This window comes from Canis lupus, chromosome 22 (assembly GCF_011100685.1).
Source record: "Canis lupus familiaris isolate Mischka breed German Shepherd chromosome 22, alternate assembly UU_Cfam_GSD_1.0, whole genome shotgun sequence".
Taxonomy (NCBI): domain Eukaryota; kingdom Metazoa; phylum Chordata; class Mammalia; order Carnivora; family Canidae; genus Canis; species Canis lupus.
In genome coordinates this window covers 42,867,089-42,894,185 of record NC_049243.1, presented here as the reverse complement: position 1 = coordinate 42,894,185, position 27,097 = coordinate 42,867,089, and the positions used below count along the sequence as shown (strand labels likewise).

Below are 27,097 nucleotides of genomic sequence, written 5' to 3'. Positions count from 1 at the left end.
ATAAAAATTAGAAAAAATATAAACAAACGAGGAAAATATTAAAATACTCATAGTTTAACCAGAGACACATTGTTGATCTAAAATAAATACTTTCCGATATATATTTTAATAGTTCATATTATATAAATATACTCTTCCCAGTGGATTTTCATGAGTAATACATCATAAATATCTTTCTACAATAATAAACAACTTACAAAATAATTTTGGTAGTTAAATGTTATTCCACTATATAGATATTCCATTGTTTACCTAACCAATCCCCTATTTAAAATATATATATATTTATAGGGACACCTGGGTGGCTCAGCAGTTGAGTGTCTCCCTTTGGCTCAGGTCGTGATCCCAGAGTTCCAGGATTGAGGCCCATATGGGCTCCCTGCGGGGAGCCTGCTTCTCCCTCTGACTATGTCTCTGCCACTTTCTCTGTGTCTCTCATGAATAAATAAATAAAATCTTTAAAAAATATATTTATAAATTTTCCAATCTTCTTTTACTTGCAAAAATTACTTCAATGAACATCTTCATACAAGCGTCTTCAAGCACATACCTATGTTCTTCAAGATAGAATTTCTGAGTCAAGAGCATGGAAATCTAAAAAATTACAGACATAGGTGATGTTGCCCTACAGAAAAGTGATGGTAATTTTTCCTCTGTGTGTCCAGGAATCCTCCAACATTCAGCTTAAAAAGTGAATCTTTCCTGGAAAATATCCAACTTAAAATCATAGGGCCCCTCTAAAATCTCATCAAGCTAGTAATGCCTTCTTAAGACCTATCAGAAAGAGATCCACTAAACATACAAAGCGGAGCCATGGTTAAGATAGGGGAGTAGGATCGGTGGATGGGAGAAATTATAAAGCCACACATGAAAACTTTTGGATGTGGGTATTTTTTGAATGGACATTTTCACTACCTAGATAGAGATTATGGTTTCACCTGTTTATTCATACATCAAAACCTATCAAATTATACATTTAAAATATGTGCAGTTTATTACATACCAAGAATACCTTTAAAGCTCTTTAAAAAGGAACATCTAATATAAGATGTAATTTAATTGTGAACTACCTATGATGTTTTCACTTAGGAAATTGATGAGAATTTTTATAAAAAAAATAATGGGAGAAGGAGGGAAGGGTGGAAAGAAGAAAATGTTTTTAACACTGTCCTGGACAAGAATGCTTTGATTAATATGAATGGTATTGTGTGGAAACATCCTTTGAGTTGGCCAGCAGACTACCACAGACTGATGGACATACGACTTACATAAGTGCTTCTCTGCTGAATGGCATAGGAATAACCTCACTATGCTCAGTAACAGATACCGAAGGCCAGACCTCCTACATCAGAATCCCTGGTATAAGATAAAGGAATCTGTCGTCTTTCTCATTCTCAAGTTTTCTAACAAAATCTTGAGAACTAGCGTCAAGAAATATCCAAATCACTTTACTTTACTTTGCTTGTCCAACAAGCAAACTTCCCTATAACTTCATCTCCTGAGAAGACAACTTCCTGTCACCAGAAGAGTGTGCCAAAAAAACCCCCACGTTTAGAATTCCATAATTAACATAATACATTTATTTTATAAATCAGTTTCTTTTAAATCTGACACCCAACTGATTGATTCTGGGGAAACTAATAAAGTTGTGTGCTTAACATGCAAATTAAAAAATCAAATCTTAGGCAGTGAAACACCCAAATTTAATCATCCTCTGAGACTCTTGCCACCACCATCTGAATTACAATAATATCTACATGGACAAATTTTTTAAGTTGATAGTTTAAAAATATATGAATGGTTTCATAAATTGAAGTGCCCAGAGTACATATAGTTAAACTCAGGGTATTAGTGGAGATATCAGAGATACAGTAGGGAAAGGAAATGCTGATAAACCAAAGCCAATTTCAGGATTCTATAATATTTCCAAAATGTTATGATATGTTTTCATTCCGTATGTGAGAAGACTATATGCACCATTTAATGAAAAAAAAGGGTGTCCATAATTTGAAAACTTGAATCACTCTGACCATTTCTGCAGGAAGTTTAAAAGCCACATGCATTCTTTTGGATATTTATATTTACCTGGTGGTATGCTAAAATTCATAACTGCTGGATAAAATTCTTTTATAACCTTTATATATTAAGGCAGTCAGCAAACTAATAATGCACTCTCATAAAACTCTTGCCAATGTAAATCACTACTGAGAACTCGGCCTGACATTTGAATTACTTGAATTTATATCAATGACTTACTGAATATTCAGCAATGTTAGAAATACACTCAATATTAATAATGACTTTGAAGAGAAACTCTTTACTGAAAACTGCTGGATAGTTTTTGAAATGAACTTAGATGAGGGGCCCTGGGTGCCTCAGTCGGTTGAGCATCTGACTCCTGATTTCATTCCAGGTCATGATTTCAGGGTCCTGGGATCCAGCCCCATGTCAGGGCCTATGGCTCAGTGGGGAGTCTGCTTGAGATTCTCTCTCTCTCTCCCTCTGCCTCTTCCCCACTGTTCTCTCTCTAAAATATTTATATATATTATATACATATAATATATATATACATATAATACATTATATAAAAGAAAACTTGAATGATTTTTTCAACTTAATCACATAATTTTATAACTTCACTAAAATTAAGACTTTTTTCTCAATATAGAGCAAATAAATGACTTTCAGCCTGCTATGTTTAAAAAGTTTATGAGAATTTTGTGCCACCAACATCCATAGTTCTTTTTCTATTTGCTTTCTCAGAAGTTTAGTATGGAGTAGACAGACAAACTAGGACCAAATATCTGCTTTCACTTTCAGTTTAAGAAAAAAAAAAAAGATTTCATTGGTGTTAATTAAGTGCATGTTGAAAACCAAGTGCCTTCATTACATCTGACAGGCTCCAGGAAGTTTTATTTTTATTTCAAAGTTTTGTCATCTTGTCTTGCATTGTTTTGTTTGCTTAATTTTGTTTTGTTTTCAACGTAAAAGAACAAATGAAAATAAATGGTAAAGCAAGTTTAATGGAAAGATGTCTGTGGTATATAATCAAGAAAAAAGAGTACGTTTTAAAAGAGTCTGTTTTATGAAAAAAAAAAGTCCATTTCCAAAAGGTTACATACCTTAGAAGGATAGGACTGTAAAGACAGATGGGTGGGTGTGGACTGGTACTTGGGTGTGGGGATGGGTAAACTAGAAGGAGTAGCAAAGGGAGCTCCTTTGGGGTGATGGAACAGTTCTGTACCTTGACTGTTGTGGTTATACAAACCTAAATATGTGATCAAATTGCACAGAACCACACACACAGAGATACACACACACACATACACAAGTGTATGTGAAAACTTACGAAAACTGAATATGGTCTCTAGCCCAGTTAACAGTATTGTTCCAATGCCAATTTTCTGGTTTTGTTATTGCACTGGTATGTGAGGTATCACCTTTGGAAGAAGCTGGGCATAGGGTTGAAGAGACTCTATGTACTGTTTTTGCAACCTCTCATGAATTTATAATTATTTCAAAGTAAAGAGTTTTTCATAAAAGCTATGCATTTTAAAAAGCTGCCTATAGCAATCAATAGCAGTGAAATTAAGTTTTTGGTGATCTGTTACTGCCTCGAAAAGTACCACCAAATGTATATGACATGTTTGGGGGTAATTTTGAAAAAAGAAATCCACATGGAATACACTACAATTCATTTGAGAAAACACTAGGGTGGGAGCAGGACACATAAGGGAGTTCTCAGCCTTCCTTCAAGATGCCACAACTCAGGTCAACAGAAGATCTCTGGAGCTGCTGACAAGTGCAGATGTGCTCTGCTGACATGCTGTGGACAGAACAACTCACCGTGGTTCCAAGTGTAAGTTTTGACTACAATCACAGGGCAGTTTGCAGCATAATCCGGAGTGACTAGCACTGAGGGTTGGTCAATGTTATGGTAGTTCATAATCTCTAAGTGATACCAGGAAGAGACAACCAGTAGTATGATCATAGCAGCAGTGGCTCAGAACTTCCTATGGACTGTACACTGTGCTGCATGTAAGCTCACTGCATATTCACAAGGACCTGTGTGGAGCCACATGGAGTCAGTTTCAGCTATGTATGTAATGAAGGGTGTCCCATGATAGACAGTAGCGAGACTTCACTCAGAGACAGACAGAGATGTCACTCCACAGACCCAAGAGACCACTGCAGAGATACTACACGCCTGCAAGTCAAGTTCCAGGATGTTGGGAGTGATGTTTTCCTTTTGCTGTTTCCATGGTCCTTATTGCAGGAACTGGCACAGGCTAGATTTCAGTAAATGCATGGAAAAATGAATGATAATATACCTGAGCATATGCAAGCATGTGTGTGTGGGGGGGTATACATACGTGTTTTACTGTAAAACTCTGGAAGGCTATACAGCACAAAGTTAACAGTGAGAATTTCTGGGTGCTAGAATTATAGTGAATTTACTTATGCTTTTTTTTTCTGTTATCTTGTTTACATTTTCTGCTTTTCATAATAAACATACTATATTTATAAAATAATAAAAGTGACCTAAACCATACAAGGCCTTCTCAATCACTACCTATGTCCAGGAAAACCAATTATACGTATCACATAATAGAGCTGACTTTCCCATTGTTTAATATATAACAGAATGGCTATTTCACATTTTACTTTGTTTTTTTATGGTACTTAACTTGCTTCATTACAAAAAAAAAAACCCCACAGAAACTATTTTAATGCAATTGAAGACACTTTTGTTTCGCTTTTAATGGGAAGAAAAATTGTGCCACTCATGTAATAAATCTTATGTCCAACACATAACTCCAAGGGTCTGGGATCATACCTGACATAAAATCAATTTGCAATAAATGTTGGATAAATGAATGAAAAGGCTAAAGGAAGCATCCTAGAATTGAAATAGCACTGTGTATGTGAAGGAACTTTTTCATACTAGTATTAATCTTATCAAAAAGTTCAAATGGAAGAGAATCACCACTAAGTGAATAAATATATAAGGAAAGCTTCCTAGAGAAGCCACCTTGAGCTGGAGGGGTTCCAGCAATGGGTAAGCGCCCTTTAGATTTGACAATTGATATTGTGGTCAGAAAACAAATTACAGGCTGTCATCAGTGGCCTCATGTTTGTTTGAGTATACACCTCTTTGGTACATGGTATACTGTTCCTGAAACAGTGTGCTGGTATGACAGTTAGTTTCCAGTGTCAACTTGATTGGGTCAAGGGGTGCCCAGATATCTGATTAGACAATATTTCTAGGTGTTTCTGCTTGGGTTTTTCTGGAAGAGATCAGCATTTCAATTAGTGGACTGGGTAAAAAATATGTCTCTCCCCAATGTGGGTGGGCACCATCCCATCTGCTGGGGGCCTGAATAGAACAAAAAGGCAGAGGAAGAGAGAATGTTCTATCTGTTTGCTGAGAGAGGACATCAGTCATCTCCCGTCCTTGGACTAGAACTTCTACCACCAACCTTCAGCTTTTCAGACCTTTGCACTGGGACTAGAACTATCAGCAGCTCTTCTGGGTCTCTAGTTTATAGAGAACAGATTATGGGACTTAGTTTCCATAATCACATGAGCCAATTCCTCAATATAGACACATAACCTACTGGTTCTGTTTCACTGGCAGAACTCTAAGACAGTTAGGCAGGGTCCTCTAAAAAGCAGATGCCCGTATGGGATTACTTGCAGGGATCTTACTAGGGTAGGATTTTTCTCTTACAGTAAGAGAACACTGGGAGGAAGCCAGGAAAAGCTGGGAGAGCTTTCAGATCATAACACAAGTCAGCCCCAGAGTGAAATAGAGAAGGCTGGGCAGAAGTGTTGTAGTCTGTTGTCTTCTAAGGAAGATTCAGCAACGCTGTCATGGCAGCCAGGAGCCAATGTCAAGAGTCAAAGAAGTCCCTCTGGTGTCTTCTAGAAACAAGCCTGACTTCATCTCCCTGCCACAGTCACTCACGATTGACAGGGAGCAGCCCATGAAGGCATGGCCTTGGTAGGAATGGAGTAATAGATGTCACAGCTCAGCTCCAGGGCCCTCAGTCAGCTCAGCTCCTGGCAGTTGGAGATCCATGAGGCCAATTCCCATGCAAACCTAAAGGTTTCTATTAAACAACACTTTCAAAGGTAACCTTTTGTTTTAAATAATGACATGAAGCATAGATTTGAATACAAGGTTCAAATGCAGAATGTTACACTGCTATCAATGACAGGGTTAACCTACAGGGGCATAGTTTCTCCATGGAGCAACGAGTACCTTTCATGGATGATTTATATGGAAGCTTATATTGTATTTATTCTTGACATGTTTGCTAAATATATACCCTGCACAAGAACAGAGTAAACATTCACATGAATGAATGTCATAGGTAAATTTGAGATACACACACATACAAACACATGTGTACACACCACACATATACTATGTTGCTCAGTTTGTTACTTCTCTTGTAAATATTTTCTTTCATTACTTTGTTTTAATATATCCTTCATTTTAACAAATAATAATTTTATGGGCAAGTTATGGAAATTTAAAACAAACAGTATTTTCCGAATGTATGATCTGATTACTAGTTTGAATTGCAAATGTCCCTAATTTCTTTCCACTTTTACACATACTTACTCACTCATATTCAGAAACTTACACATATTTTTTATGAATTCTACACCTCTTTTTAGTCTAGATTCAAATGACTTCTCTCTCCTTTTCCAAATAACTAAAGCATATTGCTTTATAGAGTGGATTTGGGAGTCTACCTATACTATATCATGAGCATGGATTTAAAGTAGAATAGATGCCTTTTATGACTTTTGTCTCAGATTACCTAACAGATTGCTGGGCTAGTACTCTGTACACAATAAATATTTTACTTATTGTGAAAATAAACATATAAAATCATTTATGAAATGTAAGATTGAGAATTTTGAGTTATCTGCTTGTGTCATTGAAAAAAACGTAATTTATACTTCATATTATTTAAATGGTTTTAGATAATCATTATCTAAATGTTGATGACCATAACCATATGTAAATGTAATTATGCTTACTTAGTTTTCTGACAGTAGAAATTACATTGATAGTTGAAATACAGAATTTATCTCAATGTAAAATATTACACATAATGACAAATGTAAAAAGTACATTTCTCTAAATGTTTAAGAAAAATATTTTCACCCAACCATAAGGAGGATTCCTTTTCCATATCAGGAATCTTTAAAGTAGTTTTAAATCGGCATTAAAGTGAATCTTTTGGCAAAGATCATTAGTTGTATAACTTGGGTAAAGATAATTTTCTAAGGTACTTTGCTTCAAATATCCTGAGCCATCTATATTCCTAATATAAGATTTCTAGACTATGTCTTTGAAAACCTTTTTACCAAAGTCACTGCTGAATTTAACTACTTGTTCATTATTCATATGTATAACATTTGGAAACAAAAAATATCAATAATCTTTTTTTATTTTCTTTAGGTGAATATGATTGACATATTAGCTTCTATTAATACATTACCAAGTAACTTAGAACAAATGATCACCTGGAGGTTTGGTCTACATCAACGGTATCCAAAGTGTGGTCATCAGAAGGACATCATCAGTAACACCAAAGCTTTAGTTAAAAGTGCAAATTTGTGGGTCCCACACAGATCATCTGAGTCAGAATCTCTAGGGAAGAGCCTATAAAGGTCTGTATTATAACAAGCTCTGTGAGTGATCTTTTGCTAAAATTACAGAAATACTGTCCCAAATGACAGCATGGCTGTTTCAGATACAGAAACATAAATTTGGATGATTGACTAGACTTCATTTCTCATGTAAAAGCTTTAGCAGCATTGTAAATACTATTGTAGAATAAGGAAATCCTTTATTATCAAGGTTTCACACCTATCTTACACAAATTTCCAAAGTCATTTTTGTCATAAATTCTCATGATACAGCCATTAACAAAGGTATCGAAGAGAACCAGAGTCAGGAAAAGGATCAGGATCTGGGTCTTCCTACTGAGATGCACTGGTAGGGCTCACCAGAATTCTAGCTGTGTTTAAGGTGCATGCTTGTGGAGTCAGAGTATAAAATACTCACCAAGAAGAGCATGATGAAAGTCAAGACCAAACTACTGTGCTCAAGTGGGAAATGCATAGGTCAAATTCAAAGGGCAAAATGAGAGGCAGTAAAGGTGAAATAAAGCACAAGTTTCAAAGTCAAGGTAAAGAATACTGAGGTCAAACGTGAAGCTCTAGAAAAGGAAGAAAAATAGGATATTGCACTAATGTCAGAAGAAAGAAGTTGAGTCCCTTAAGTAGCGGTTGAAAGAGCATTTTCTAGCCTCCTACTCAATTTGTCTTGATTCCTTCTGTCTATCTAAGGGCAAGGTCATGTAACAAGTGATAAAGCCAAAAAAAAAGAAAGCAAACTTCTCAAGTCCTTCCATTCAGCCATCTTCCAACAGACACATGCACAGCTTTATGAGAATGAAAACTGACATTTCATTAAATTTAAATCACTTAAATCTACCATTGCTGACAAATTTGTTTTAAAATACCTTTCTCACTTTGAGGGAAAAGATTTTATGGTCTTATTCCCTTAATAACAGTATATTTTGAATTTGGTCATGATTCATTCCATTGTGGGGTTTTTTGCCACCACATTTTTAAAGAGTGTCTATAACCACAAATATAAAAGCTATCTTAAAGTATATAGTATATTATTTTTTCCTAAGAGAATTCAACAAATCCAGAAGATCTGTTTCCTAATAAATGCTAAAGGTTTTAAAACAAAAGACAGGCTAAAGAAGCAAAATATATATATAGCTCTGCTATAAAAAACAGATAAGTATATAAAACACATAATAAAATATACATTGAGTAACAGAAAAAAAACATAGGTATTGATTAGTAAAAAATGCTAGAGGTAAAAAGTTATCAAGAAAAATTGAAGCACAGACCAAAGAAAAGTAGAAATGAAAAGGGGAGATTAATAGAGATGTATCCAGTGTCTAGTAATATGAGGAACTGATATTATTCAAATTCCAAAGACTGACTAAATATATTATTGCTCTATAAGGATGTGTTATTCTAGAGCAGCTCAGAATGCCTATTTTAGAGCTAGGGTACCCGCATTCACATGCTGACTCTGCTATTCCCTGTCTATGTGGCCTGGGGCTGACATCTTCATCCCTCAGTTACAAAGGCAAACAATAACACATACTAAATGGGGTTATTTTAAGTGTTAAATGATTAAATATATGTAATGGTCCTAGAACAAAGCCTGCATATATCAGTGAGCATTAGCTAGTATCATGAAGAAGCACTATGTGACAGAAACATAGCATAGGCCAAATGCATAACATCAATGTTTCTAGTGGCCTCAATAAAACAGCAAAAAGGAACAGATGAAATTAATTTTACTGATGTGTTTTATATAGCCCTTCTTATGGGTTGAAAATTAACCTCCCATCCCAATTCATCATATGTAGAATTACTAAACCTCAGTAGCTTAGGACATGATCGTTGAAGATATAATTAGTTAAGTTAGGATAAAGTTATCTACTTTCAAATAACAGGTTATATTTGTTTTAAAAAGTTTTAAAGTCACTCAATTTAGAGTTCTACATTTAAGCAATAATGGATTTGGAATTTTCCATCATAAATCAAATAAAAAGAGGAAAAGGTGTTGGAAATAGATTCATAAGGAAAATATAAGGATTTGAAACTGAAAACAGAGAAGTGGCTTCATAATCCACATATCCATCCCTCTGAGACCAGTTCTGAGGTGAGATATGCAAAGCTCCAGGAATTGAGAGTTACAGCACTGTCAACATGGCACCCAAAATGAGTCTCTTCCCTGTGCCTGTCCCATCCCAGCATTGCTTTCTACTACTGTCTAAAGACAAATGAGAGACTTCTTCTGGGCCCTGTATTTCCAACATTGTCCCCCGATGAGGTAACCCTTTCTCCCTTTGCTGTTGTTTTAATTGGAGGACTGTGCTGTCTGAAGGGGTGAGGTGATTTCACTCCATCTGGTATCTCTAGATCAGTTCCTCACAGGTACAGAGGGGCAGAGTGGAAGTAGTGAGTGGCCAGTTCTCCTCATGGAGGAGGTCTTGAAGAATGTATTGAGCCCTTGTTCCAATCTAATATATGTCACTCTTTCTTGGTCTCTGGAAAACCAAATCCAATTTAGGGATCATATTAAACTGTTCTTTTAGTCAAAATTGTTTCCTCCACCAAAGTAGCAAAGGTCTTCTGGTTCTCTTTTTGGGCCAGTTCTGTTTCTCACCACCTCCATTCTCTGTTCATCCTACTAGTGGCTGTGGTGCTTCATTATCCTTCTGAGCTGCATCAGTGTCACCTGACTCTTGTCTAGCCTTCATCCTCTGCGGTAGCTTTTCTTAAACTCTACTACTGGCTCTTACTCTTTCCAGAACCATAAACTCATTTGGTTTCTGTATCCTGCATGACTACTTATGTCATGTCTGTAGTCAATAGGTATAATAAAAGGAAAGTTCCACTGTTCCTTGAGGATGTCTTCTTCATAAAACACTTAATATTTTAAGGTCACCCATTCACACTTAGTATATAAATATCTACACTCTAACATGGATCTCTCCCTCACTCTTTTAGGGGAAGAGATATTTAGATAAAAATGTAAATATACTTGATGAAAAGTACAACTTTCTTACTCCAAAATCCAATTTTGGCAAATTTTTCTTCACCTCTAATATTGTCTGTTATCCCCAGGTTCCCAGAAAGAGGTAAAAGAATTCCCTATGCTACAACTCTCCTCTCAATCTGCCCTCAACTGTCCACAACAAATTCAAGGTGTGATCTTCTAATTTAAACTAAGGTGTCAAACCTAATTGAATAATACACCCCATTAATTTAAATTAATGAATAAGTCATCGATAAAAGGCACATTCATTAATGAGAAGAAATCTTCTCAGTCAGAATTCTAGCAGCCAAACACAACTTTGGGAGATACACTTGGTAGAGTAGGCAAGATCATCTTACCACAACCCACAAATCATTCCTATTTATCCATGTAATATCCATGATTATAATATCATTCTGTGTTTGCTATAATCACAGAACAGAAAGAACTACTTCATGGTAATTTGAATTTGTTTTAAAAGGGTGTGTGCATATGTGCATAAATATACAGTACATATAGGGTATATACAAATAAGTATATATGTTAATATATACATACACATATTTATCATTTATGCTTTTAATGAAAATAGAACTTCCATATTGTAAGAGTTATAGTTCATACACTTAATTGAACAAATGCTTGACATAGTCATCATAAGAAATTTTAAAACAATAGTACCATTTCTATTAAAATAGGAAAAAGGGTAAAGATACTTATAAGTAGTACTATAATTCACTTTGTAATGTAAGTGCTGTACAATGCAATTTTCAAAAGAGAATAAAATGGAAGTATAAATATTTGCAAGATGGAAAAATGATTATTTTTAGATGTTATTGTATAGTTGAAAAATTCCAACACTAACCAAAAAAAAGTATAGAATCTCTAACACTCTTAAATATAAATATAAGTGAATTGTACAGATCCAACAGTAACAACCAGAGAAGGAAATAAGCAATAAGAATGTGCAGAAACTATAATGAAGAAAACTATAAAACTACTGAGGGAGATAAAGAAGACTCACATAAATGTAGAGATATCATCTTCTTCTTGAATAGGAAGACTCTACATTGTAAAGATGTCAGTTTCCTCCCTAAATGAAATCTATAAATTCAATGCAATCCCAAGGGGGTGGAAAATATGAAATTGACACAATAATTCTAAAGTTTATCTGCAAGTATAAACCTCTGAATACCTGGCATCAATGCATCAGTGTGGGGAGAGAAAGGCAATTCAGTAACTTGTGCTAGGGAACTAGTCATTCTCCTAGAAAATATTAAGCTGAAATTCTACCCCTCCACCTTCATACAATATATGCCAGATAAATAAAATATGTAAGCATAATACAGCTAAATAATAACAATATTAAGCAAATATTTACTAATATCTTATTTATCAGAAAAAATATATAACATAAAGGAAAATAATGACAGCTAAAACATGTCTAGCAACAAGTGAATGTTTTTTTTTTAGACTTTATTTATTTATTCATGAGAGACACAGAGAGAGAGAGTCAGAGACACAGGCAGAGGGAGAAGTAGGCTCCATGCAGGGAGCCTGATGTGGGACCTGATCCCGGGACTCCAGGATCATGCCCTGGGCCAAAGGCAGGCACTAAACCGCTGAGCCACCCAGGGATCCCCCACAAGTGGATGTTTACATATAATATGGTGTGTAGGAAAAATGGATTCTCATCGATATTTAAATACTGGTACATGAGTAATTATGTGAATATGGACAAATCTCTTGGATCATAGGTGTAAAAAAGGCAGAGGGAGATACACACTGAATGTTACTGAAGGTTACCTCTCAATTGTGAAACTGTATGCAATCTGTATTTTCATTTATATGCTCTTCTCTATTGCTGGAAATTTCTACATCAGCTTATATTACGTATATATGTCTACATAAAGGACATCTTTCTGAAAAATACACATATAAGAAGGTTGAATGGAATATTAAAATATGAATTAAGAATTCAGGACCCTAGTGTGCATTCTCACAATAATGGGTATGTGACTCTGGGCAAGCCACTTCCCTGTCTCTCAATATTGGGGTTATTCTAACCCTAAAGTCTTAAGCTACTCTAAAATTCTTACTCCAAGGAGTAGCATTATACGCACATGGGGCGGGGGTCAAAAAAATAAATTAGGCATTCTGCAGCAAAGACTCATAATGAAAAGAAAGAGGACCAGTAATTAAAGTATAAATTCAGGGCACTTGGGTGGCTCAGTGGTTGAGCATCTGCCTTCGACTCAGGTCGTGATCCCGGGGTCCTGGGATCCCCAGGATCATGATCCCCCCTCCCACAGGGAGCCTGCTTCTCCCTCTGCCTATGTCTCTGTCTCTCTGTGTGTCTCTCATGAATAAATAAAATATTTTTTAAAAAGTATAAATTCATAAAGGTGTGAGGGAACTGTTGGGAAACCCAGAATGGGAAGACAGCAAGACTACTGTTATAACAAAATCATCATCTGTCTCTCCAACCTAATCACATGCAGGTACTAAATGGCAAGCTCTTATAAGTGTCATCTACCCCTGTGCTACCCTTCAGCATTAGTTAAGCCCTATAGTCATCATAATGCTCACATAATTGGTAATACTGGTATAGAAAACTATATTAATTTCAAGCTCCAGTAGAAACAGAGAAAAACATCTGTATTTATCAAGTGAGGTAAAAAAGGTAGAGAAAAAGTATTACCCTCAAAAGTATAAAGAAGGTGCTATAAAAAATAGAGTTTATAGAGTGTACTTAACTGTAAGAGTGAGCTAAATTAGGTGATTTGTTTTAAAAGCAGTTCCTAGATTTATAAGACCTGGGTATCCATTTATTTTTGTTCTAGTTCAACTACAAGTAGAAACTCGTCTCATGTCAAGGTTACAGAGGAAAAGAGGAAATCATTCTGCCACAAATAAGCTACATGACCTAAGTTAGGCTCTTAGCCTCTCTCATCCAGTTTCCTTCAACCATTAAAAAAAAACAAAAACAAAAACATGACTGGGTTGGGACAGACAATGTCAACTATCACTTACATTCAAAATCCTGATTCGATTCTGTATTTCTGTCTTTTTCATTTCAGACCAAAATTATTTTATAGGGGCACCTGGGTGGCTCAGTCAGTTAAGCATCTGCCTTCAGCTCAGGTCATGATCCCAAGGGTTCTACGATGGAGCTCAGCATCCACCTCTCTGCTCAGCAGGGAATCTGCTTCTCCTTCTCACTCTCCCTCTGCCTCTTTCTCTCTCTCTCTTAAATAAGTAAAATATTTTAATAAAAAAATTATTTTACACTTACTAAATCATCTTATCCCTTATCAGCCTTAGAGATTTTAGAAATAGTTTAATAGAATGATAAGAATTTTACTTGAAAAATATAAACAAAATAACCCATACCATGAGAAAATGTCATGATTCTCGAAGGTGAAGTTTGAGGAAGCCAGTAAGTGATGGATGTTTTTATTCCCTATTTGATGTGGCACTAATTGAGAGACAGGCAGGGGAGTCAAATGGAGAACAAATGCCTGTTTCACGCTGATAAAAGCAATACCCATCTAATATCCACCTTAGGTGGTCAGTGGCAGGGACTTACAGGCACATATGCCTAATTCACAGCAGGTATGTCTAACCAGGCATGGGCACAGCTGCAGTCAGTGGCCTGTCTGTGGGGAGCTGCCTGCAAAGTCTTTGTCTACACAGGAGAGCAGACTGTGTGCACTCTGCAAGGCTGTCAGACTCAACAGAAGAGGCAAAAGGGAAAAGCTTGAGCTAAGTATGCTCAGCTCTATTTCCAAAACCACCAATGGGGTCACTCCCCTCCTCTGAGGGAAAGGAGTAAGGCAGAGAATGGAGAAAGATTGAGACTCAAATTCTTACTCTAAGAAATATCCCTATAGGTGGGTACATGAATCAAAGAAAAAGAAAGTCCCTTCACCCTGAAAGTCCCCAGGTTTCTTCCTTTCCTCGGTCATGAAGCATTGGGGCTGTCACATTCCCAAATTCCTGGCCATACTGCCTCCATACCAATAATTGCAGTTTTTTTTTTTTTAATCTTCTTCAGACTGCTTATGGTCACTGGAAATTTTGGCTCTGAAAGCATATGAATTTTCTCTGTCTCTCTCTCTCTCACACACACACACAAATAATTAAAAACAATGCCATTAAATAGCATGCTGAAAATTTGCTACTTATTCTAATCCCAATCCCAAATGATATCCAGCCATATTGTTCAATGCATCTCAAAGGTTTCATAACAAAATTACCCCAAATTTGAAAATAGTCTCCAATATGAACTTTCCAGGAAAAAAGAAATTTTCTAAAATATTAAAAGTTCAAAGTCAAATTCCCTTGCTCTTTTGAGTTGATGTCGAAATCCTAAACTTAAGTTGGAATTCCAAATATAAGTTAAAGCCCTCCAATTTCTTCTTTTTCCTCTCAACCAGAGAAGCTCTTGATGGCTGTGTTATCTTAAACTTCCTTCAGAGGCACTAACTGGAGTTATCTTCCACAAGAAACATATCCAAATTTTAATTAATTCAATACTAAAATCACCCATGTGTCTCACTGTTAAAGAGTCTAAAGAGTTAATAGACCACATAAGACTATCAGGACAGGGATCCCTGGGTGGCGCAGCGGTTTGGCGCCTGCCTTTGGCCCGGGTGCGATCCTGGAGTCCCAGGATCGAATCCCACATCAGGCTCCCGGTGCATGGAGCCTGCTTCTCCCTCTGCCTATGTCTCTGCCTCTCTCTCTTTCTCTCTCTGTGACTATCATAATAAATGAATAAATGAATAAATGAATAAATAAATAAATAAATAACTATCAGGACAGTGGTTCCACACACAAAATTTAGAAAGCAACACAATCCCCAGCTATTAGAGCAGCTGTTCCAAGAAATACGATGTTCCTAAAACCCAGTGCTTTTGCCGAGACTAGAGTGACATCTGACAGAAGAGGAGTAGATTCTGAGCTTCATCAGAAGCCCACCATATATGCTAGATGTCGACAGGTGGATACACACACACATGCACACATGCACACACACACACACACTGGGAACTGAAACCCAATTGGGCATCAAGAGTTGTTCAAGTTGGCCCCTCACATTTATCATAACTGGAAAGGGGTATTTTTGCTCATTATCTTCTCTCAGAGATTGGCGTTCTTCTCCTACAACGTTTAGAAACGCATATGGGTGGCAAGCCCAGTCACTGGGTCTTATTTGCAGGCACCTTTCTTTTTCTTTCTGCCTAATCAAAACTTCTGAATCTTCTTTTTTCTAATTTGAGTTTCATATTTCCAGCACATTCAGGCTTAGCTGAGTGCGAGCTCCATCCCAGGCCAGGGTAGCTGTGATCACCCCATTTTTCCAGGTCACTGCTAAACCCAAAGTCATCTGCCTCTTAGACCTATTCTTACATGTGTAACAACTGGGGGAATGTGGACCAGAAGATGCAGGTGGTCTTCCTAAAGTCTCTTGCCCTGGGGGCTAAGTGAGGTCAATCCTCCATCATGACCCCTGGATGATCCTTACTTCCAGAGCTTTCTATTGTTCCAGACCTTAATAGCATCTTTTCTTTTTCTTGGCTACATATTTTCCTGTAGTCTGGATTCTGCCTCTAACATCTACTTTCTCTCTGCTGGTGTTCTCTCCCCTTCAAGCAGCCTAAGCTATGCTTTGAATGACTTTGCCTTGAGGTTGGCCCCTTTCGCTTTCACTCAGGTAAGACAGCATTGCTTTCTGTGTTCATGAGGCTTCTTTCCATTATATTTCTTTTTACTTCCTGGCCCAGATACACTCTTTTCTAACATAACTCTCTCGTTTTTATCTCCTATAATAAAATTAAGTTAAAAAGCACTGAGACTGTGAGAAGTGTTTGAACAGCTAAAGCAAGCTTGTACTCAAACTATCATTATCTTGCCTGGAGCCACTCCAATAAGTCTCTGTGTTTCTTCTCCCCTTCCTCTCTCTTTAGAATCCTTATTCTACAGATTCCTTGAGTGTATTCCCTAAAGATACAAGGTTTCTGTATGAGGATTTACAATAAATGTGCACCAATCAGCTGACATTTCTCTGATCATTTCACAGGGAGACTGTCCACCACTCCCAAACATGTCCAGATGTTTCTTACTTGGTATAGCCAGCACGATGATCAGGAGTCTATGCTCTTTCAAGCTTCAGTTTTTCTTTCTTTCTTTCTTTCTTTCTTTCTTTCTTTCTTTCTTTCTTTCTTTCTTTCTTTCTTTTTCATTGTAAAGATCTTTAATTTTCCATTTGTGTTCTTAATTCTTTGGTGGTTAAGTCTTTAAAACCCCAAAACACTAAAGTTAAATTAGAAAGTTCTTAAGAAAAATCTGTCGTTACAAAGTCTAGGGTGGGAGAGAATTATCACACATAGCTTTCCTCATAAACAATCTAAATTGTGCTTCAGAGGACATATGTGTTTTTTCCCCAGCTTTATCGAGATATAACTGACAAATAAAAAATGTATATATTGAAGGTGTACAATTGAATGCTTTCATATACATACACATTGTGAAATAATCACCACAATCAAGCTCATGAACATATCCATCACCTCACATAATTAACATTTTCTTTTTTCTTTTGTGTGTGTGTGTGTGCGCGTGATGAGAACGCTTAAAATCTCTCTTCTGAGAGCATGAACTACAGTCACACTGCTGTATGGGAAATCTCCAGAATACGTTCTTGAATAACTGAAACTTTGCACTCCTTGACCACCATCTGCTCATTTCTTTCTCTCTGAACCCCTGGCTACCATGTTCTACCCTCTTTCAAGGTGCAGCTTTAAAAGGCTACCTCTTAATGGTTTCCTTTATTTACTTTAGATGGATTGTTTCAGTTGGTTTTCTGGAATTTTATCTCTCTTAGGCTTTATCATGTCTCTTTAGAGTTTCTGATCTTATAAAACTGGGCAGGTGTTCATTTTCTGATGCCCACCTTAGGAGCATCTCAGACACTGTGGCTCTGAGGAAGTTCTTCCTTTGCCTTCTCCAGCAGCCCAGTTACCTTTCCTGCCTCTCTGGTTGGTTCTCTAAGTAAAATCTCTTAGTAAAATCTCTTCTCTTACAGCTTGATCGGACTGCCTCCCTGATCACATAAAGCTGAAGGGTATTTTCCAAATTCTCTAATTCCTCCTTGAATCCCTGAACAATTCTTATATCTAGAAACAGGTGCCAGAGTTGTTAATGGCCATTTCATTCATGTTGTTCTAATTTCAAAGAACGGAACTGAAGCCTCCCTTCTAGCCCCATCTACCCACAAGCACTTACAATCAGCACCTCACAGTGGTGCTCTAAGACACAGGCAGTTTTCAGCTACCTCCAGGGTTTTGTTTTGGGTTTGTTTTTGTTTTGTTCTGTTTTTTACTGAAGCATGATTTGTTTTGAGGAGCACAACACTTACTTTTTGGTGTTTCAATGCCTGTCTTTCTTGAAGGCAACATCAGGATATAACTGTGCGGGTGTTTTTCAGTTCACACCATATTCTCTGACTTCCTAAATGGCTACTGTTTTAGGTTTTTTTTTGTTTTTCAAGATTTTATTTACTTATTTAAGAGAGAAAGAGAGAGTGTGCATGAGCATGAGAGGAGGGGCAGGAAGAAGCAGACTCGACCCGAGCAGGGAGCCTGATGTGGACCCTGGGATTAGGACCTGAACTGAAGGCAGACACTTAAGTGACTTGAGCCACCCAGGTGCCCCTGGCTACTGTTTTTTAAAGATATCTCCTGCTTTCTTGCTACTGTAAAAAGAGTCCCATATATCTGGATGAAGACCATAAAGTATAGCATCCAGGTCTACAGGCAGTGGCTCACGTTTACTAAGCCTAAGGCATGAAGCTACCTAACCTGGTTCCAACAGTTAAAAGCCAACCACATACATTTTTAAAAGTACATAAGGTAAGCCACAAAAACTCAAGTGAGCTTACTTGCTACTACCTAAAGCCTTAGCTTACCCATCATGTACATAGTAGTAATTTTTACTCACAAATTCTTTTTTTTTTAAGATTTTATTTATTTATTCATGAGAGACACAGGGAGACAGAGAGAGGCAGAGGCACAGGCAGAGGGAGAAGCAGGCTCCATGCAGGGAGCCTGAAGTGGGACTCCATCCCAGGACTCCAGGATCATGCCCTAGGCCGAAGGCAGGCGCTAAATCACTTGAGCCATCCAGGGATCCCTTTACTCACAAATTCTACTCTCTGTGTCTTTCTCAAATTTTCTGGCTGGAAGCAGAAGATAATGAATTGTAGCTCTCCCAATAAACAGATCCCTTGTTCTCTGCCCGGGTCTGAAGCAGATAAGATAGAGGAATCAGCCCAGCAGAGACCAAAATAAATAACCTTTTGAAAATAGCTATTGGGACCTGTGGTTAAGCCTCTGGATTAAGAGGACGAAGCTGTGAAAATGTTAGGGAAGAACATAACCATTCTTTGTTGAGGCACTGCTTGACCCCCTCTTCCCTCCTCTCATCTTAGAGGAGGAAATGTGAATTTGCTGGTTGGGTAGTTCAATGCTTCCTCTAGTTTGTCAGCCTCCAGAGTGTCAGCCAGCCTGCCCACAGAAAGCATGCCCTTCCAGTCGATAACTTATTAAGGCGCGCCCTCTGCTGGGAGCATCTGATATTGTCCAGAGTAGCTATTGAATAGACTGTACCAGGGTCTCTAAATATACGGAGCCTCCCTAACGTAAGGGGAAAGTGTTAGCAAACTCACCTGGCTGGAAGATCCAGATTTCTTAAATTCACCTGTATCAGTAACAAGAGAGATTTTATATCTATGTCTATATATTTACATTTATATCTATCTCTGTCTACTTGGCTTTCTATTTCTAAAATGCTTCTAAACCCAGGCAGAATGGGTAAAGAAAGACAAGGTAGTATTATTTATTGAGCACTTCAGCCCTTACCACGTCATACAATAACCTACAAAATAACAAGCGAGCCTATATCCACTATGGAAGGTCTAAGTAACCTCTGAAATCTTATCTGAAAAATAATCCTTCAGAGGTTGCCTCCACAATTGTTATGAAATCTTAATAGAAGCTGGTCTTCCAAGGAAGCAAAACAGATGGAGTTCTATATTCTTTGAAAGAAATCAAGAAGGCCCTAAAGAATGAACATGATCTTATTTCCTAGTCTTTGAAGTATGATTATTGTTTCATTTTTGTTTTTAATACAAATATAGCTATAACTAGTCATTATCTGATTCCTAAAGCTAGAATGATTCTATCAAATTAAAGTTCCCTACAGAGGGAAAATCTAGTAGGCAAGGGAAAATTCTGTTTCTGGAGATACAGATGGTCACGGGGAAAAGTCACAGAAAAGTAAAATGGAAGTGGGGAAAATGTACATCTCAATCTTTATGATTGGGTTTACTGGACAGTCCTAGTTTATCTGGCTCACTGTATAAAATTTCCCTTAATACATATTACAGATTTCAAAGTCATTTTACAGGAATTTGATATTTCTCACCTTGAGTACCAAGAAGAGTGATTCAAAACAGTAAGCAATTATCATTCAAGGAAGTCCAGATTCTCACTGATATCTTTTTAACTCTGTTGGAATTTCCTTTAGTATGTGTTAAATGACTTCTAGTCTAGTCCTGTCTGAAAAATTAAATTGGATCATTTCTTATTATATCTTTTAGATATCAAACTTATTCAGCTTTTATGACAAGGAAGGCACTATGAGGTCTGGTTTCTGTCCTTTGGAAATTTGACTTCTAGAAGTTTTAGTTTCCTCTTGTACACAAAAGGGGGTCCTGGACAAAATGATTCCTACCGTACTCCCAGCTGGGTCTTGCTTTAATACCAAACATAAATGATTTCTTTACACACAGATAATACCTAAGGAAATGACCAGACCCAGGATGCTTCTTGAGCTCCTACCCCATAGCAGAAGCCAGGATAGGCATTTTACATATCTATCATCTTGAATTGCCATAATACCTCTTCAAAGGATATGTCCTTATCTCTATTTCAGATGTTAGAAGAGCACTTCAGCACATAATCAATCCTGCTTGCATCCCAAGCATTACATTACAAAGTTGTATATTACAACTTTGCTACTCAAACTGTGCCAGATGGACCATCTGTTTATGAGAAATGCAGAATTTTGGGCCCCAACTCAGACCTACTGAATCAGAACTGACATTTGAACAAGATCCCCATGGATTTGCAATGTTAACGTTTGACGAGCATAGGGTAGACAGTGCTATACTCTGAAATGAAAAGACGTGGACTTAGCCTCTGTGTTACCTACTGATAAAGCAGCCAAGACAGAGAAATTTAGCAACTTAAAAGTTACCACAAAATTGGCAAGTGGTAGAGCTGAAAGCTAATCTTGTCTGATTTCAAAGTCAATGATGCTGTCTTCCCCACCCTGCATCATTTTCCACTTGATATTATATTTTCTATTTTACTTCAACTTATAGATAGATGCAAATGATAGAGATAGAAAGATGTGAATTATGATGCTCTAGTCTACAGTGCCCTTCACTTGAGACTAATTAAAACCACAGTTGTCATTCTTTCATTTATTTGTATTAATAAAGCATCAATAATTATTGAAATTATGATCTAATAGAAAAAAAATTAAATCCACAACTAAGACCAAGCAATTAAATAAGCTAAAAACACTTTAATAATTCACATTACAATGAAATCACATTATGGCAAAGTTTAGAATGCTGGAAATCTAGCACTGCAGGAGCTGTGAGATAATATTAGTACATAGAAACCATCGAAATAAAGTTACCTTCTTTCATTAAGAGAAAATTATTCTTTTAATATGGTCTCTCATAGATACAAAAAATATAAAAAAATAAATGATTTTATTTGGATTTATTAAAACTGTAAGTTGTGATGAAAGAAAGAATTCAAAGACATGACATTGGGGTGCTGAGCTCAGGTAGTTTCCTTTATAACAGAAATAGAATTTCTGTAAGACTGGTAAACACCAACTTGCAGTAATTACTTAGAATTACATAATATATTGATGTTGAAGAATAATGTAAGGAGGAACATAATATTTTATTACACCTTTACATCATCTCCTCCAGAAGGCTGTATGGCATCTATTGCTACATGAAAATGTCCTTAGTCATTTTATGAAGTCACACTTTATAGAATTTAAATGATTCCAAGTAGACTAACTTTATTTTGCATTTTAAGTACCTGTTTCAAGATTCAACCCAATTGTAGATCTCTGGAAGATACTTCTTTCATGCCAAGGACAAGAATAAAATAGTCTATTTATTATTATTCAAACATCATCTCTAGAGACTCCAATTTTGTACTACAGATAAATTCCTTCCTAGATGTATCTGGAGAATGACAACTTCAATCTAAGATCTAACAGCAAAAATAAGAGGAAATTCTTCAACTAGAAACAAACAAAAAAGCTATCCAATCACACTTTTTAAATACATTAATTTACAATGGAATTTCAGGCAAAGCTGACCAGCAAAATGACTTGAGAGAGCAGAAGGCAGGACCCAGGAAGTATATAGGAGTCCCTCAGGAAGTTCAGCCTGAAGGCAGGTAAGCATTTGAGTAGTGACTGTAGAATTCCATGCATACACGGAAGTCCTTGTTTGATTTTCACAACAAACTCTCTAGGTCAGTATGAGGATGATCCTGCTACTTAAACTGAGAGTCAGGGAAATTCAACAACACGTCGGAGGCCCCATGGTCAGTAATTGCCTGAACCTGGACCAAGTCAGGTTTTCTGTGATTCTACTAAGACATAGTGTCTCTGTTTTAGAAATGTGCTATTGACTGTATATGTCAAACTGATATATGATGTTGATTTGTGTTTATTTGAACAAATGTCACTCCATACCAGTAACTTTGATATGCAAAATTTGAAAGGATTCTTTCCCACAAAGACAAGTCAAGGTTTCTTCTATCCCCAAAATTTGGGACCTTCCAACTTTTCTCACCCCCTCCACCCAAACCACATGTAGTAATAGCCTAGGGTATATAGTCTTCCACATTTTCTTCATGCTACAATAACAAGAAAGGACAAGAAAAGAAAAAGGGGAGAGAGAGTTATACAAATTTCCATTTTTCTTTTGACTTAATTTATAATACTTTTTGCTGTAAAAAAATTTTATCATATTATAGCAAAATGTGTTTCTCTTTCCTTTATTATATTCAAGGTGTCCTGTCTTGGTTCACATGGTCTTTTCAACTCTGAAGTTATACCTACATAGTAGCCTACATTTTTTTTTTTTTGGATTTTCATTGATTACTTTTTATGTTGAAATAGTGTTTCTTTATGTCATAAATCTCTTCAACCTGTGTAGATTTGTGACCTTTCATATTCTTAAGCATGTAGCACTGTTCTCTCTCTTTTTTCTCTAGTTCAACAGGGTTTTATTGATTTTCTTGAATACTCAAATAAAAATAGTTTTACTTTATCCTTTCTATTTCATTTTTATTAGAGGACTTAAGGTTAGCATTTCCTTTTATCTATTTTTTGGTGCTGCTTTTCCTGTGGTTTTAGGGAAAAAAGCATAAAGTTCTTTTTTTTGGACCACCGACTGGAGTTAGTACCAAAGTAGAGCTTTTGCTCAGGCTATTTGGTTTTCTGAAGTATTTTTTTTCCTTTACAATGTTTTCAAAATTGTTTCTAATTTCTCACATTGGTTTTAATTTCTGTTTTGATCCATAATGAATTTGGGAGTATGGTTCTTAATTTTCAGTAGTTGAGGAGGGCAGGGACTCCTTATTTATTACTAATTTTATTCTAAACCAACACAAAATCTAACATGTGGCTTGTAGAAATTCTGCCCTTTTTACAAGTTTTCCTCATTGCCAAGTATATAGTTACTTATGAATATTTCATAGATCTATAAAACTATATTTACATCTGAAAGTGTAAATTTCTATGTATATATCTTTGATATGTTTATTGACATCATTCGAATTCTCTATGTCCTCTCTCTGTCCTTATTTTATCTATGAGATCTGACACCAACAGGCTGATACTGTTAGCTCAAAAGCCTGCCAACACTGAACTCACATTTTTACACATCTAATTGCTTTACATGTAACCCAAATATGGAGATTTTTACCCATTTACAGTATGCCTGTTGCACATATTGTATCCAACATTCACTAGCCTTAGATAAGCCTCAAGGACTATAAAAGACTCCAGGCCCATTTTGCCTTTGTAATTCTCTGACCCTGGAATTCTCTGACCCTGGAGTTCTCAGACACTCCTCGCCATCCGCCTGAGCAATATCATCTACACATACAAGACAGTGGACATATTTGTCTCCCTTGCCTTTTTGCCATTTTGGGTAGTGTCTTGCATCACGGTCTCTGGAAAAGTCTAATGTTGTGAAGGGACAGAACCTAGCTTGAAAATATATCAAATTGCCACTTGTCATGTGCTACTGCCGCCTCTGGTCTTATCACTTCCTTGATCATGCCCTGAATCTCTGAATTCACTATACAACTCCCACATTTGTTTAAACAACACAGAAAATTTAGTTCTAGATTATTAATAGCTTTCCTTTATGTCCTTTCTTTTTCAATATTCATTTTTTGGCAGTTGAATTACCCATATTCCTTCTTCCTATTCCTATTTAGATAGATAGATAGATAGATAGATAGATAGATAGATAGATGATAGATAGATAGATGATAGATAGATAGATAGATAGATAGATAGATAGATAGATAGATAGATACGAAGGTATGTCAAGTCATTACTTGCCACTGAATACTCTCATCTTCTTTCTCTATCTTAAATTCTTTTATCTGATCCATTATTCTATTGGAGTACATTCTCAAACAATTGTCTCTCATGAGGTACATAAATGATATACTCTCTGAATCACTGAATATCCACAATACTTTATCCTATCCACCATTAATTGAACAGGTGAATTATGTCTTCACTAGGTATTGGACTCTTGTGGCACAATGCTTTTCTCTTTGTAAACTCAAACTGTCTTTCAATTTTTGATGTTACAGAGGAGAGTCACACTCTCTAGGATCCTTCTTTATTTTGAAAGCAAACCATCCCAGCCTACAAACTTGTATAATCTCTCTTAATCTTTACAGGTCAGGAATTTTACCAGGACTTACTGAGGTATGTATCTTTTCTCCTCAATCATGCCTAGCATTAATCGAGATTTTTTTTTCCAGTTTCACTGAAATACAATTGATGAATATATTTAAGGTATATATCCTGAAATTTTAATATACATATACATTGTGAAATGCATACCACGATCAAGTGAGCTAATGTGTCCACCAGCTCACATAGTTACTGTGTGTGTGTGTGGTGAAAACATTTCAGATCTACTCTCTTAGCAAATTTCAAGTATACAATACAGTATTATTAATTATGGTCACCAAATCATATATTAGGTTTCTAGAACTTATGCATCTTAAAACTGGAACTTTGTACCCTTTCACTAACATCTTTCCAATTTCTCCATTCTATCTCACCCACACTCCCTGGTCCCTTGATAACTACCCTTTTATGAATCAGACTTTCTTTAATTATTTTTATTTATCAATCATGAGAGACATAGAGAGGCAGAGACATAGGCAGAGGGAGAAGCAGGCTTCCTGTGGGGAACACAATGCGGGACTCAATCTTAGGACCCTGGGATCACACCCTGAGCCAAAGGCAGACACTCTACCACTGAGCCACCCAGGTGCCCCAAATCTGACTTGTTTTTAGATTCCACATAAAAGTGAGATCATGCAACATTTGTCTCTCCATGTCCGGTTTATTTCACTTACTATGTCTTCCAGGTTCATTTGTTGTCACAAACAGCAGGATTTCCTTCTTTTTTTAGGCTGAATAATATTCTACGGTCTATATATGTTCATATATAAAAATGTCTTTATTCATTCATCCATAAATAGATACTTAGTTTTTCCGTATCTTGGCTCTTGTGAATAATGCTGAAATGAACATGGGGGCACAGATATATCTCTTGGGGATGGTGACTTCATTTCCTTTAGATATATACCCAGAAGTGGGATTTTAATCTATATACTCGGTAACTCCACTCAGGGAAATTCTCTCCTATATATACACTTAAATATATTTTTAATCATTGTTTTACTTACATGTAAAACATTTTCTAGTTTTATGATTCTTAATATTTACATGTTGGTCTTCTGAATGTAACCTCTATGTTTCTTTTCTATACCTTCACAATTTTCAATGTTCTATATTTGTGTTCGCTATTTTAAGTTATTTCTACTACCATGCATTCCTAAGCATTAAATATGAATTCAACTCGGTCATCTTCTCCTTCAATTCATCTAATAAATACTCTTATTTCTTTTTTTTTTTTAATTTTGGGAAGTCCTTCTGTTTTCTATCTGATTTTACTTAAAATACTTATGCAAAAAGAGAATAAGAGATAGAAATACAGAGCAATATAATAGAGAAGGTGAATCTATCCCAGCATTTCTGTTTTGTTAGGTGCTATCACTTTGGGCTCTTCTGTTTGTCCATCTCTGCACTCTGGAATCCCTTTTGTGCTGACCTCTGTTTTTTGCCTTGCATGGTCATGGGCCTCAGGGCATGTACAAGAGCTGGAATGCTGGGAGCACAAGTCTCCCTGACCACTTGGGTCAACGTTTGCCATTTAGAAAATCAATAACCTGACTAGGTATCTGGAAGAAGCTTCTTTCCTGCTGGTCTCCTGAGTTGCAAAAGTTGACAAAGGCTTGAAAAAGCTGACAAAGACTTGTGAAGTGTTAAGGAATTTAACAAAGATCACAGGTCGTACATGGAACAGCTATGATGAGAACCAGATTTTTTTATTTCCATTTTTGTTCTTACAAAGCTGCTGCACATCCCTTTACTATAACACCCATTTTTACATTTTTTTTACAGTTAGAAGGGGTCAATTATGATGAACACATTTCCTGCACTTACATAAATGTAATTAGCATTACCTCTTTGACTAGAAGGAACAAAAACGTGGTATTTTTTGCCTTAGCAAAGCAGTGCTGGATGTGAGGAAATGAAGGGATCATGCTTTGGAGAGGCAGGGGCTGTGAGCTCTGAATAGAGGAAAGGGTGAACAGTGGAAAGGGAAGAGTATCAAGAAATCCCCCTGAGAGCTAGATCAACATACTAACACATTAGTGGAACTCAAGATGACAGCAAGGAAGCCTATTTCCCACCATATTAAGATTGTGTTATGTGCTGTGTAATCAAAAGAGGTGATTATATGTGCCCTGAGCTATACTGATAACCCTCTCCACTCTTGAGGGGAAATGGGATGTAACAACCAAGGGGGAGGACCCAGACATGGATGGCTAGCTAGCTCTCCTTCACCCTCCCATCTCAAGGACACATAATCCATACCTGAACTACTCGTGCTCAGATTGTCCACTGTCTGAGCACTATATAAAAGCACATAGGCATCTCACCCCA

At 36.6% G+C, this 27,097-nt stretch overlaps 1 protein-coding gene and 1 long non-coding RNA gene across 6 annotated transcripts in view; one reads left to right on the top strand and one right to left on the bottom strand.

The window, feature by feature from the left end:
- Nucleotides 1-27,097, bottom strand: part of GPC5 (glypican 5) — a 1,343,656-nt gene that overhangs the window by 1,115,108 nt on the left and 201,451 nt on the right. The gene's annotated exons all lie outside the window — the stretch shown is intronic.
- LOC119865214 overlaps nucleotides 1-27,097 on the top strand; it is a 39,969-nt gene that overhangs the window by 8,816 nt on the left and 4,056 nt on the right. Inside the window, exons 2-3 of the long non-coding RNA XR_005376467.1 lie at nucleotides 7,481-7,692; nucleotides 24,751-24,778. This is a non-coding gene — a long non-coding RNA (uncharacterized LOC119865214). The remainder of the gene's footprint in view (nucleotides 1-7,480; nucleotides 7,693-24,750; nucleotides 24,779-27,097) is intronic.